The 8,566-nt window shown below is 45.9% G+C and overlaps 1 long non-coding RNA gene across 1 annotated transcript; it reads left to right on the plus strand.

Moving 5' to 3' along the window:
• Positions 1–3,045: 3,045 nt before the first annotated feature.
• Positions 3,046–6,526, plus strand: LOC129212257 (uncharacterized). The gene is made up of 3 exons (XR_008579125.1): positions 3,046–3,201; positions 3,507–3,644; positions 5,565–6,526. It is a non-coding gene; the product is annotated as an uncharacterized LOC129212257 (long non-coding RNA).
• Positions 6,527–8,566: the final 2,040 nt, after the last annotated feature.

The following is an 8,566-nucleotide window of genomic DNA, read 5'->3' on the forward strand; positions in this document are numbered from 1 at the left end:
CAGATTCAGAGTGTCATTTGTATTGGAAGGGACCTCAGGAGATCCTGAGTCTTTTGGAGCAGAAAGGGACGTCAGAGCAGGTTGCTCAGGGCTTGATCCCGCGGGGCCATGGAAAGCTCCACAGATGGGACTTCGCAGCCTCTCGGCTGCACCCCAGCTCCTGTGCCCTGCCTGGATGGCCCCTGGGGGGGGGGAGTTTCTTCTAGTGGCAGCCCTGGGAATAAGAGACAAGTCCTGACCGGGCATGGTGGCCACGCTGTTCTCAACCAGTGCTCTCGGGTCCCTTTGCCTGTTTCCATCTGGGAGTCACCCCCGCTCAGCTGGTGCAGTGACTGCCACAAGGCAAGGACTGACTGTAGGACCATAATTCTCAGAAAGAGTGTATGCCTTTCATTTTTCTCTTCTTTTTCATTAAATTGTTAATAAAGTCATTAAAATACTAGAATAAAATTTATGTTGGGGAGAGGTCCACGGGCATTGAGGTGCATTTTCAAAATCACACAAGCACAAGTTAACTTTCCATTTTCACGTCTTACGCTCTGATTTCCCCGGTGTGCTTGCTTCTGTGCCACGTAAGAGCGACTGCACTCAGAGCTCACCGACCCCTTTTTCTTTGAGAAGAAATGGAATAACACTGGCATCTCGTCCGACATTTCCTCTCTCAAAAAAACCTTCATCTGTTGTTTTAAGGGGTTTGAGTAAACTACTAGAGGCCAATAATAGCTGCTGTGATTTTGTAACTGGGGAAAATTTCACTCATTGCAGCACTATGACCCCTGTGAAATTAGTGATGCTGCACCAGTGTACAAAAAAGATTGTCCCAGTGATTTTCGAGTGTCCAGCACGCGTCTCTGTGAAGGCTGGTGGCTGAGCTGGCTAGCTTTCTGAAGCAAGTTTCTGTTGCTTCCTGGCTTCTTCAGGAAAGGAACTGTAATAAACCGCGCTGGTTCCTGAAACTTGTTCAAAGGAAATATATAGACTGATGGGCATTAAAAAAAAAAAAAAAAAAAAAAAAAAAAAGAGCAAGCATTTTTGTTTTTGAATGAAAGGCAGAGAGACCAAGGCTGCTAATCCTAATGTTCTGGCTGCTCTGCAGATTTTATTGCACGAGTTAAAGGTGTGTTTCTTTTCTCTTTGTGGTGCTGGTTGCGTTGGTAAGGAAACCAGCACAGAATTCACCCAGGTAAAGTTATAAACGGGGCGTGTTTATTCAGAAATGCCCTCCTTCCGAGCAGAATGTACTTGCTTGGCCTATATTTACCCATAAGAAACTTGCCCAAATTTTCTGACCCAGAAGGAGAAGCGTTACCCCGAGGCCAGGCCAGAAAAGCACCAGCCGTCCCGTGACTGCACGCTGGGAGCGTGATTTTGCACGGCTGCCCAGGGCTGGCACTCGGTCCCGTTGGGGTCATTTCTCGCCGGGTCTGCAGGGAGCTTCCAGCCGCGGTGGCACGGCTTGCGTGTCCTGTTTAGTGTTGCCTTGCACACTTGTCGAGTTTGCCCCTTCAAGCTCTCTGAGTCTGATGTTTTCTACAAACTCCCTGGCTCCTGGAGTCATATGAGAAGCTTAGCTATTCCTAAAAGTTTTTAGGCTTCGTAGGGATAGAAAAAAATATTCTAAGCATGGATTTCAAATGTAAACTTCACAAACAAATAAACCGAACCTCTACATTCGTTGCGCTTTAACATCTCCTGGTTTTCTAGGGCATCATTTCTGACTTGTGACTATTTGAGGTTGGCAGCACTGCTGCTCACTCTTTGTGCATTCAGGCTGCATTCATGTTGCTTGGTTTGACGTATTCCTGGGGGACTTATTTCCACTCTCTGTGCATTTAGCTACAGCCTGGGCAAAGCAAGAGAATCTATTTTTCAATTCATGTTTTTTCTTTCTCCTTACTTTAGCCTCAACCTTTCTATCTTTTAGCTCTTATTCTGAAAAACACATTTGCTGGGGAGTAAAATTATTGGTGATAAGTTGTACAAATTACTGGATAAGTGTGTACAAATTGGCACTGGGTGGACTGGAGGCATATTTTGACAGTAGCGGGTAAAGTATTAGAAGGAAAATTAGAACAGGCAAAAATTTTGAATCTGCAGGACATTTTGTGAATGCTTACTGTGCACAGACTTTTTTTTTTTTTAAGTTTGCCTCTAGTATCACACATGTGTTGCCTCTCCTTGAAAACAGGAGGAATTTAAAGCTTTCTGTGAATTTTAAAGACAAAAAAGTTTTTGTTTCTATCATGAAAGACCTCGGTTAGAGCTGTTATGGAAAGTAACAAGCAACTGAGGTTGACATCTGAAGGCCAATGCTGTCAGATCCTACTAGATGGTCATCAGTTTTGTCAGAGGACACAGTTTTACCGACTTCTACTTAAACTTTTCATTTTTGATTAATACAGAGATATGTACTGATTTCTGGATCTTGGCCAAAGGCTCTGAAGTCTCGTAAATTGTATTTTACAAGTTTTCTAAAAAAGAAAAGAGAAGAACTCTTTTCTCCAAGCAGGTAAATGTGTGACCATAGTAGTGTTAGAAGGATCCTTGAAGTGTTTTACTTCACATGCGTACAAGTCCCTGAAGTATAAGGCACCAAAGAACCACACCCGAGAAGATCTAAGGTAATTTTGTTGTTTGTGCTACGCTGGAATTTTTTTGTTTCACGAGTGTTTGTCTAATAAGGCATGGTTGAAATGACCCTTTCAAAATCTGCCGTTAAAACTTGAAATGACACAAGCCTGAATCATGCAAGCGAAAGGGCATTACCTTGGGTTTATGTGCTTGAGTCTCTTGGCACGGGCAGAACACCCAGAAAGTAGAGTTTTAATCAGTAGAACTGCTCCCAAATTCTACCGCTGTGCTGCTGTAGACCACAGTCTGAACACGTCTCCCTCCTTTCCTACCCGACTGTAGATTCGTATTGGAACACGTCCAGTGCTTTAATGAATTACAAACCTGTAAAATATTTCTTTCCCGCCGCCTGTGGTAGCCGCTCTTTAACGTGGCAGCAGGGCCGGGTACAAACAGGCACTCGAGGCTGCCGCCCAGGGAAACGTGCCGTGCGGGGAAACGGGGGCTGTGCCACCGAGCCGGCCCACCGCTCCTCGGCCACGTACCCGAATGCGGTGCCAAAGGATGGAGAGAACCTCCGTGGCCGTGCTCGACGCCAAGCACGCGTGCGGGAGCTTCTCGCCAGAGCAGGTGGGCGAGAATAACCTCAGCCGGGAGCGGGGAGAGGGCTGGGGGCAGAGCCGGGCAGGGAAAGGCATTCCGGGCGTTTCTGCCCCTGCGCTGCCCGGGAGAGCCGTGCCAAACAACACATGCGCCGCTGGCATCTCCGATTACTGCTGCTTCTGTAAGTCAGGAACCTTTCCGCTGAAGCCAATGGCACCTCATTAATGTTAAACCGATGTGAATAAAAGGCGACTGGGACATATATGCTTCCATACCTTTATACCACTGGGTCTGATTCTACTTTTTCTCGCACCGGTTTGATATTGATACAGCTCCTCTGGCTTCCATGACATGAATTCTGTATTTAACCTGGGTCAGCAAGATCTCAATCAGCTTCATTTACTTCAAAAACGTGTGCCTGGAGCTGTTGGGAAAGGATGGGCCTGTGAAAGAAGAACAGAAAATGGGAGGTAAGCATAGGAAAGGGATCGAGAAACAGCTCAGGGATGGGGCTTTGTATTTCTTGTCCTTGTTTGCCTACAGTTTGTTGCCTTTGTCAGTGAAAAATGGGAGAGGTGAAAGACGGGAATGTCTCCTGAGTTAGTGGTTGACTTCGGGCTGAGCGAAGCCCTGGGGTAGAAGCAAGTCGTCTCCCCTCCTTCCCTCATTTCAGCTGTTGTCTGCATTGAGAACACCCCCCCCCCCCACTTCTTTTTTTCCAGTACAAAATAGGAAAGAACTACAAGGAAACAGAGCAGATTATTTTTTCCAGTTTGCCTTAGGGTTTCCTGGAATTTTTGCTACTGTACATTTATTTAAAGTAACCGTATCTGTTTAAATACATGCTGATCTTTGGTTGCTCTGAGATCAGAATCAGCCCCGAAGCCTGCCTTTTGCTTGCAGTCATTTTTGCACTGTCAGTTCTTCCTCCTCGCCCCCGCCACGCTGACCCCCGTGGTATCAGGTGGCGGCAGGATAAACTGCAACATATGTGGTCCGGGGCAGAAAGCGAGTTATGATCCAAACCGATGCAGAAGTTGTGATCTGTTGTCAGTCTCCTCAAGGATGACGAAGCAATCTGTTTCCAAATGAAGGTAGATGTAAGATAAATTCTCTGACTGCTATTATATTTTTTTTGGCTTTACCCAGGCACTATTACTGTTTTGTGGCTTTGTCACCGCCAATTATGAACTAAAATAACATCATCTGCTGCAAAGTGTCGTGATCCCAAACTCCTATGCCTCTTCCCAGTGACGTGGTGAATAAATAAAAAAAAAAATCAACTCCCGTGATTCATTGATACGCGTTTAATAAGACTTTGCAAAGCTATGTCAGGCACTTAGAGAGGATGTTTGGAAATAAAGGCTCAATCCTTCAGTGTCTAACCCAGATCAACTGCCTCCGTAATTTTGCTGAAACAATATGTGCAGCTAAGGGTTCGCTAGATCTCTGGAAAGTTTTTTGTTGTGCGCGCTATTTAAACATTCTGTGCAATTGCCATCATTACATACCCGGAATGAAAACAAATCTTTTACAGTGAAACTTAGGACGTTATGCAATAAACTGAAATTTATTGTTTAATCCTCCAACCCAGCTATTGCACAGCAAATGGAATTAATTAAGATTTTTTTGTTGGTTGTCTCAATTTCACAATAAACATATTTTTATTTGAGCAATGTGTGTATATCATGAACATATTTCAAGGAAAAATAAATTATTCAAATGGAGAAGCTTTGTCGTAAATCATACTGCGTTTTTTTTTTTCTTAAATGTAATTTATATCAGAATCATTTGTTAGAACTGGTAAATACTGAAAGCTTTTTAAAAAGGTAAAACGATTTACTTTTTTTATTGTCTAGACTATATGTAAGCCATTGCTAATTAATACTGCCCTTTCTGATGACTTTGCAACAGGCATAACTCAAACAAACCAATTACAAATGATTTTTCAATGTAAACTTTTAACAGCGTAGCCTAAGGGCTTGCTCAACATAAAAGTACAATTTAGAAAACATAAGTTTTAACTAAGGTCAGGATGTATCAGGCGATGATGGATGCACATGTAAAAACATCTGACTGCAGAATGACGACGTTTTCTTCAAGACTAAGCAAAATGTTGGTGGCAGTGATAAGTAGAATGAAAAATAGCCTTGAATGAACTAGCCAGAAAGTTTGGGTTTGGGGTCTGGGATACTGACTGGGGTTTTTTGGTTGTTGGTTTGGTTTTCTTCAGAGTTTTGCAAATCAGAGTCCCAGGGACGCTGCAAAGAGTATAGCCTGCATTTTAGACCTATTTTCTACAGCAGGCCCAGGAGAAAGTCAGATTTTTCAACGTCATCTGCTGTCTTCAGTCTCAGCTAGCAATTACCCGCCCTCCCTTCTCTTCCCAGCTGCTAGAGCAGAGCCCCTCCGCTGTGGGACGGCGCTGCGTGTCCTCCTCTGCCAGCACGTGGTGCGGCACTGGCACACAGCTCATCGGGCTTCAAGTTCCCCGCTGCTGAAACGTCGTGGCCCTGCGATGCAAAGCACCGATCTAGTGTATCCTACCGTCACAGGTTGAAGCTTGTCCACCATTTTGGAGGGGTAAAGTCTGGGGAGAAGGTCTCTGCTGGAATAGGTGGTGGTTGACTGCCCCACGCTGTCTTTAGGTCTATTCATCCTTATTGTCGGTCTTTCAACAGCCTGAGTGGAGCTGGCGCAAGCTCGCATCATGTGCTGTATCTAATTTGGTAGAAGCAGTCACATGTCCATAGTGTGATCTGCATCGGATTTGTACGGCTGAGTCATCTGGTACCAATTCTTGCAGAGCGAAGGCTCCATAGCTGCAGACCCTCACATGTTCCTGGAGCTCCCGCTCCCGTCTTGGAACTCATTTATCACAGCCCTGCCATAGCCCCGCTCCTCCGCCATCTCCCCAACTCACCCGACGCCTCTTCTGTAGCTCAGGAACATCTTTTCCCAGACACACGAGTCACCTCATCCTGGACTCAGCAGTCCAGTAAGTCACGCAAGCTTTGTAAATGGTTCCTGAACCGCTCACTCTTTGGCTTAGGCAGCAGAAGAAATCAGAAGCTGCCGATATACCTCACTCCTTCTCCTTCGATAAGTCCATAACTTGGCTTCCCTTCACGCATGGTGTCTCCACTGCCTCTTGCAAAGAGGTCGGAGAAACTTCTATATTTTTTTTTTACCAAGCCACTTCTTTCCCCTCTTGGCTGAAGCCCGTTGTCCTGGTCATCAGCACACCACGCGCTGCGCCTGCGCCTGCCTCTTCCACCCGCAAGACGTAATGAAAGACAGCCAAAGGCACAACCATGGTTTCACAAGACATGGATGGAAACCGTACACTGGAGCCGGGTCACCGGGTTATCGGCTGAGCTCTGACCAAAGGTTTGTCATTTTGTTGAAGTAAAACCTAATTTTGCTGATGAAGTAAAGGAGAATTAACTTTATTTTTAATAAAAACACTACCTTTTTCTATATTTATTAGAATTTCAACTTTATTGACCAAATAGTATGTGTATATAGTTGGTGAAACCCAATGGATCCTACTGGGAAAAACAAAAAATTACCTCGTAGTTGAATGAGAAACATTTATAACTTCTGCTATCATACTTCCTTGTTCTCTCTTCTTGTGAGCAAAGTTGTTCCACTGATGCGGTCTCCCCTCTTTTTTCTTGTCACCTACAATTACATTGAAGGGATTAATAATCATCACACATTTTATCCAGCGTCTCGGCTTGATGACAGGGCACTGTTTAATGAGAGCACGATCAGTGTCCTGGCTCTTTGGGAGAGCCGAGGCAGTGCTCGTGGTGGAAATCATTGAAAATAAACATGTGGGAGCTTAAGCACTCTTTAATAACTCCTTCTGCTTGTTTGGTTAGCAATTTTGATGATTTTTGTCCGTTGCGCCTGGCTCTGCTGCTGTAGAGGGATGGTTATTTATGGTGCCAGGGGAGGTTATGATCTCTTTATATAAACTAGGGGACAGAGGTAGAATATAGTAAGTTCTGAATCATGGCAAGCGGTTTAGTTTTTGCAGCTCTAAGGCCAAAACCAAACATCAACAAACAAGAAGCATAGGATGGATATTTTTCTCCCCGAGTTTTAAAACATTAAGAAATAACTGTCGCTATCATTAATATTAACCATTAAATCAAGAATTAGCTGTTAGACTGTAACAGAATTAGGATACCGATGTGCCAAGTACATAGAAAAGCTATGGATTTGTTACGCTTGTCCTGTTTGTAGCTTTTATTTCTACGTAGGTATTTAGATTATATTTGCTAATGGCAAGCTGATGTTACAAAATGGCACTGCCCATGGGTTGGAAACAACTACTCGATTATTTCCTTCTCCGAGGGGCCATGGGTTGATGTGCGGAGCTTGGCACCACACGTGCTTGATCTGAACCAGAGGGTTTATGAAGGTCTCAGCTGGGTGAGGTGCATACTGCAGCACTGCAGTCCTCCAGCGTCAGGACTTCTGCACCGCTCGCCAAGTTTTTTAGCGAGCACTTGCTGCCTTTTGTCCCCCAGCGGTGTCCTGGACCGGAGGGGAGCACGGACAGTTTCCCTCTGGGAAGGGCTCAGCCTCATCGCAGCAGAGGGCACTAACCCAAACCCCACTCTTCCTGCTCTCTGCCCAAGAGGAATCTGCAGCAGCTTTGCCTTGTAGTGCGCCATGGCTGCGGCATTCCCTCCGCCGCGGCTCAGCCGGGGCAGGGCGGGGAGGGAAGGTGACAACCCCCTTCGCACCGGCAGTTAGCACCTAGCTGGCAGGGCGCGCTGGGGGATTGGCACGGGGGGACGGGGCTGTGCTGCCCGGAAACCTTGCTGTAAGTGAACTGAAACTTCTCTGTAAATTAGGGGAAAGCATGAGAGTGCCTGTTGATGAGTACTCGGACAAATCCTTGGAGTTCGGCCGATGCTCAGGGTACCAGCATTTGTCCTGGGTGCTGGTCCAAGGCCCTGGAGCACCAGGAGGTGCCACAGAATTAGTGCTTCGACACCCAGCGCCTCCTCACGTGGCCGCGGCACAGCAACAGGCTGCTCTCAGCTGCCGATTTTCGGGTGCCTTGGAGTCCGGTCCCAGTCCAGGCTGTGAACGCACCACCCGGGGTCGGCCTCCCCTGGGGTCGCCCCCTCTCCTGTGACTGCCTTGGTGAAGGACACTGCACAACGTTCCCCAGACCTTCTGAACGGGGGAAGCAGTTTTTCCCCAGACCTTCTGCAGGTAACCAGCATCTTACCAGGCAGCCTGGAACACACCCTGTCCTCTTACATTATATAAGCGATTCAGATTTTTTTTTTTGCATAATATATTTAATTTGTAACTTATGTACGTGGTAATTTGGGAGACATTTGAGTAGGACGTTTCCTTTTCTTGT

This window comes from Grus americana, chromosome 13 (genome assembly GCF_028858705.1).
Source record: "Grus americana isolate bGruAme1 chromosome 13, bGruAme1.mat, whole genome shotgun sequence".
NCBI lineage: Eukaryota > Metazoa > Chordata > Aves > Gruiformes > Gruidae > Grus > Grus americana.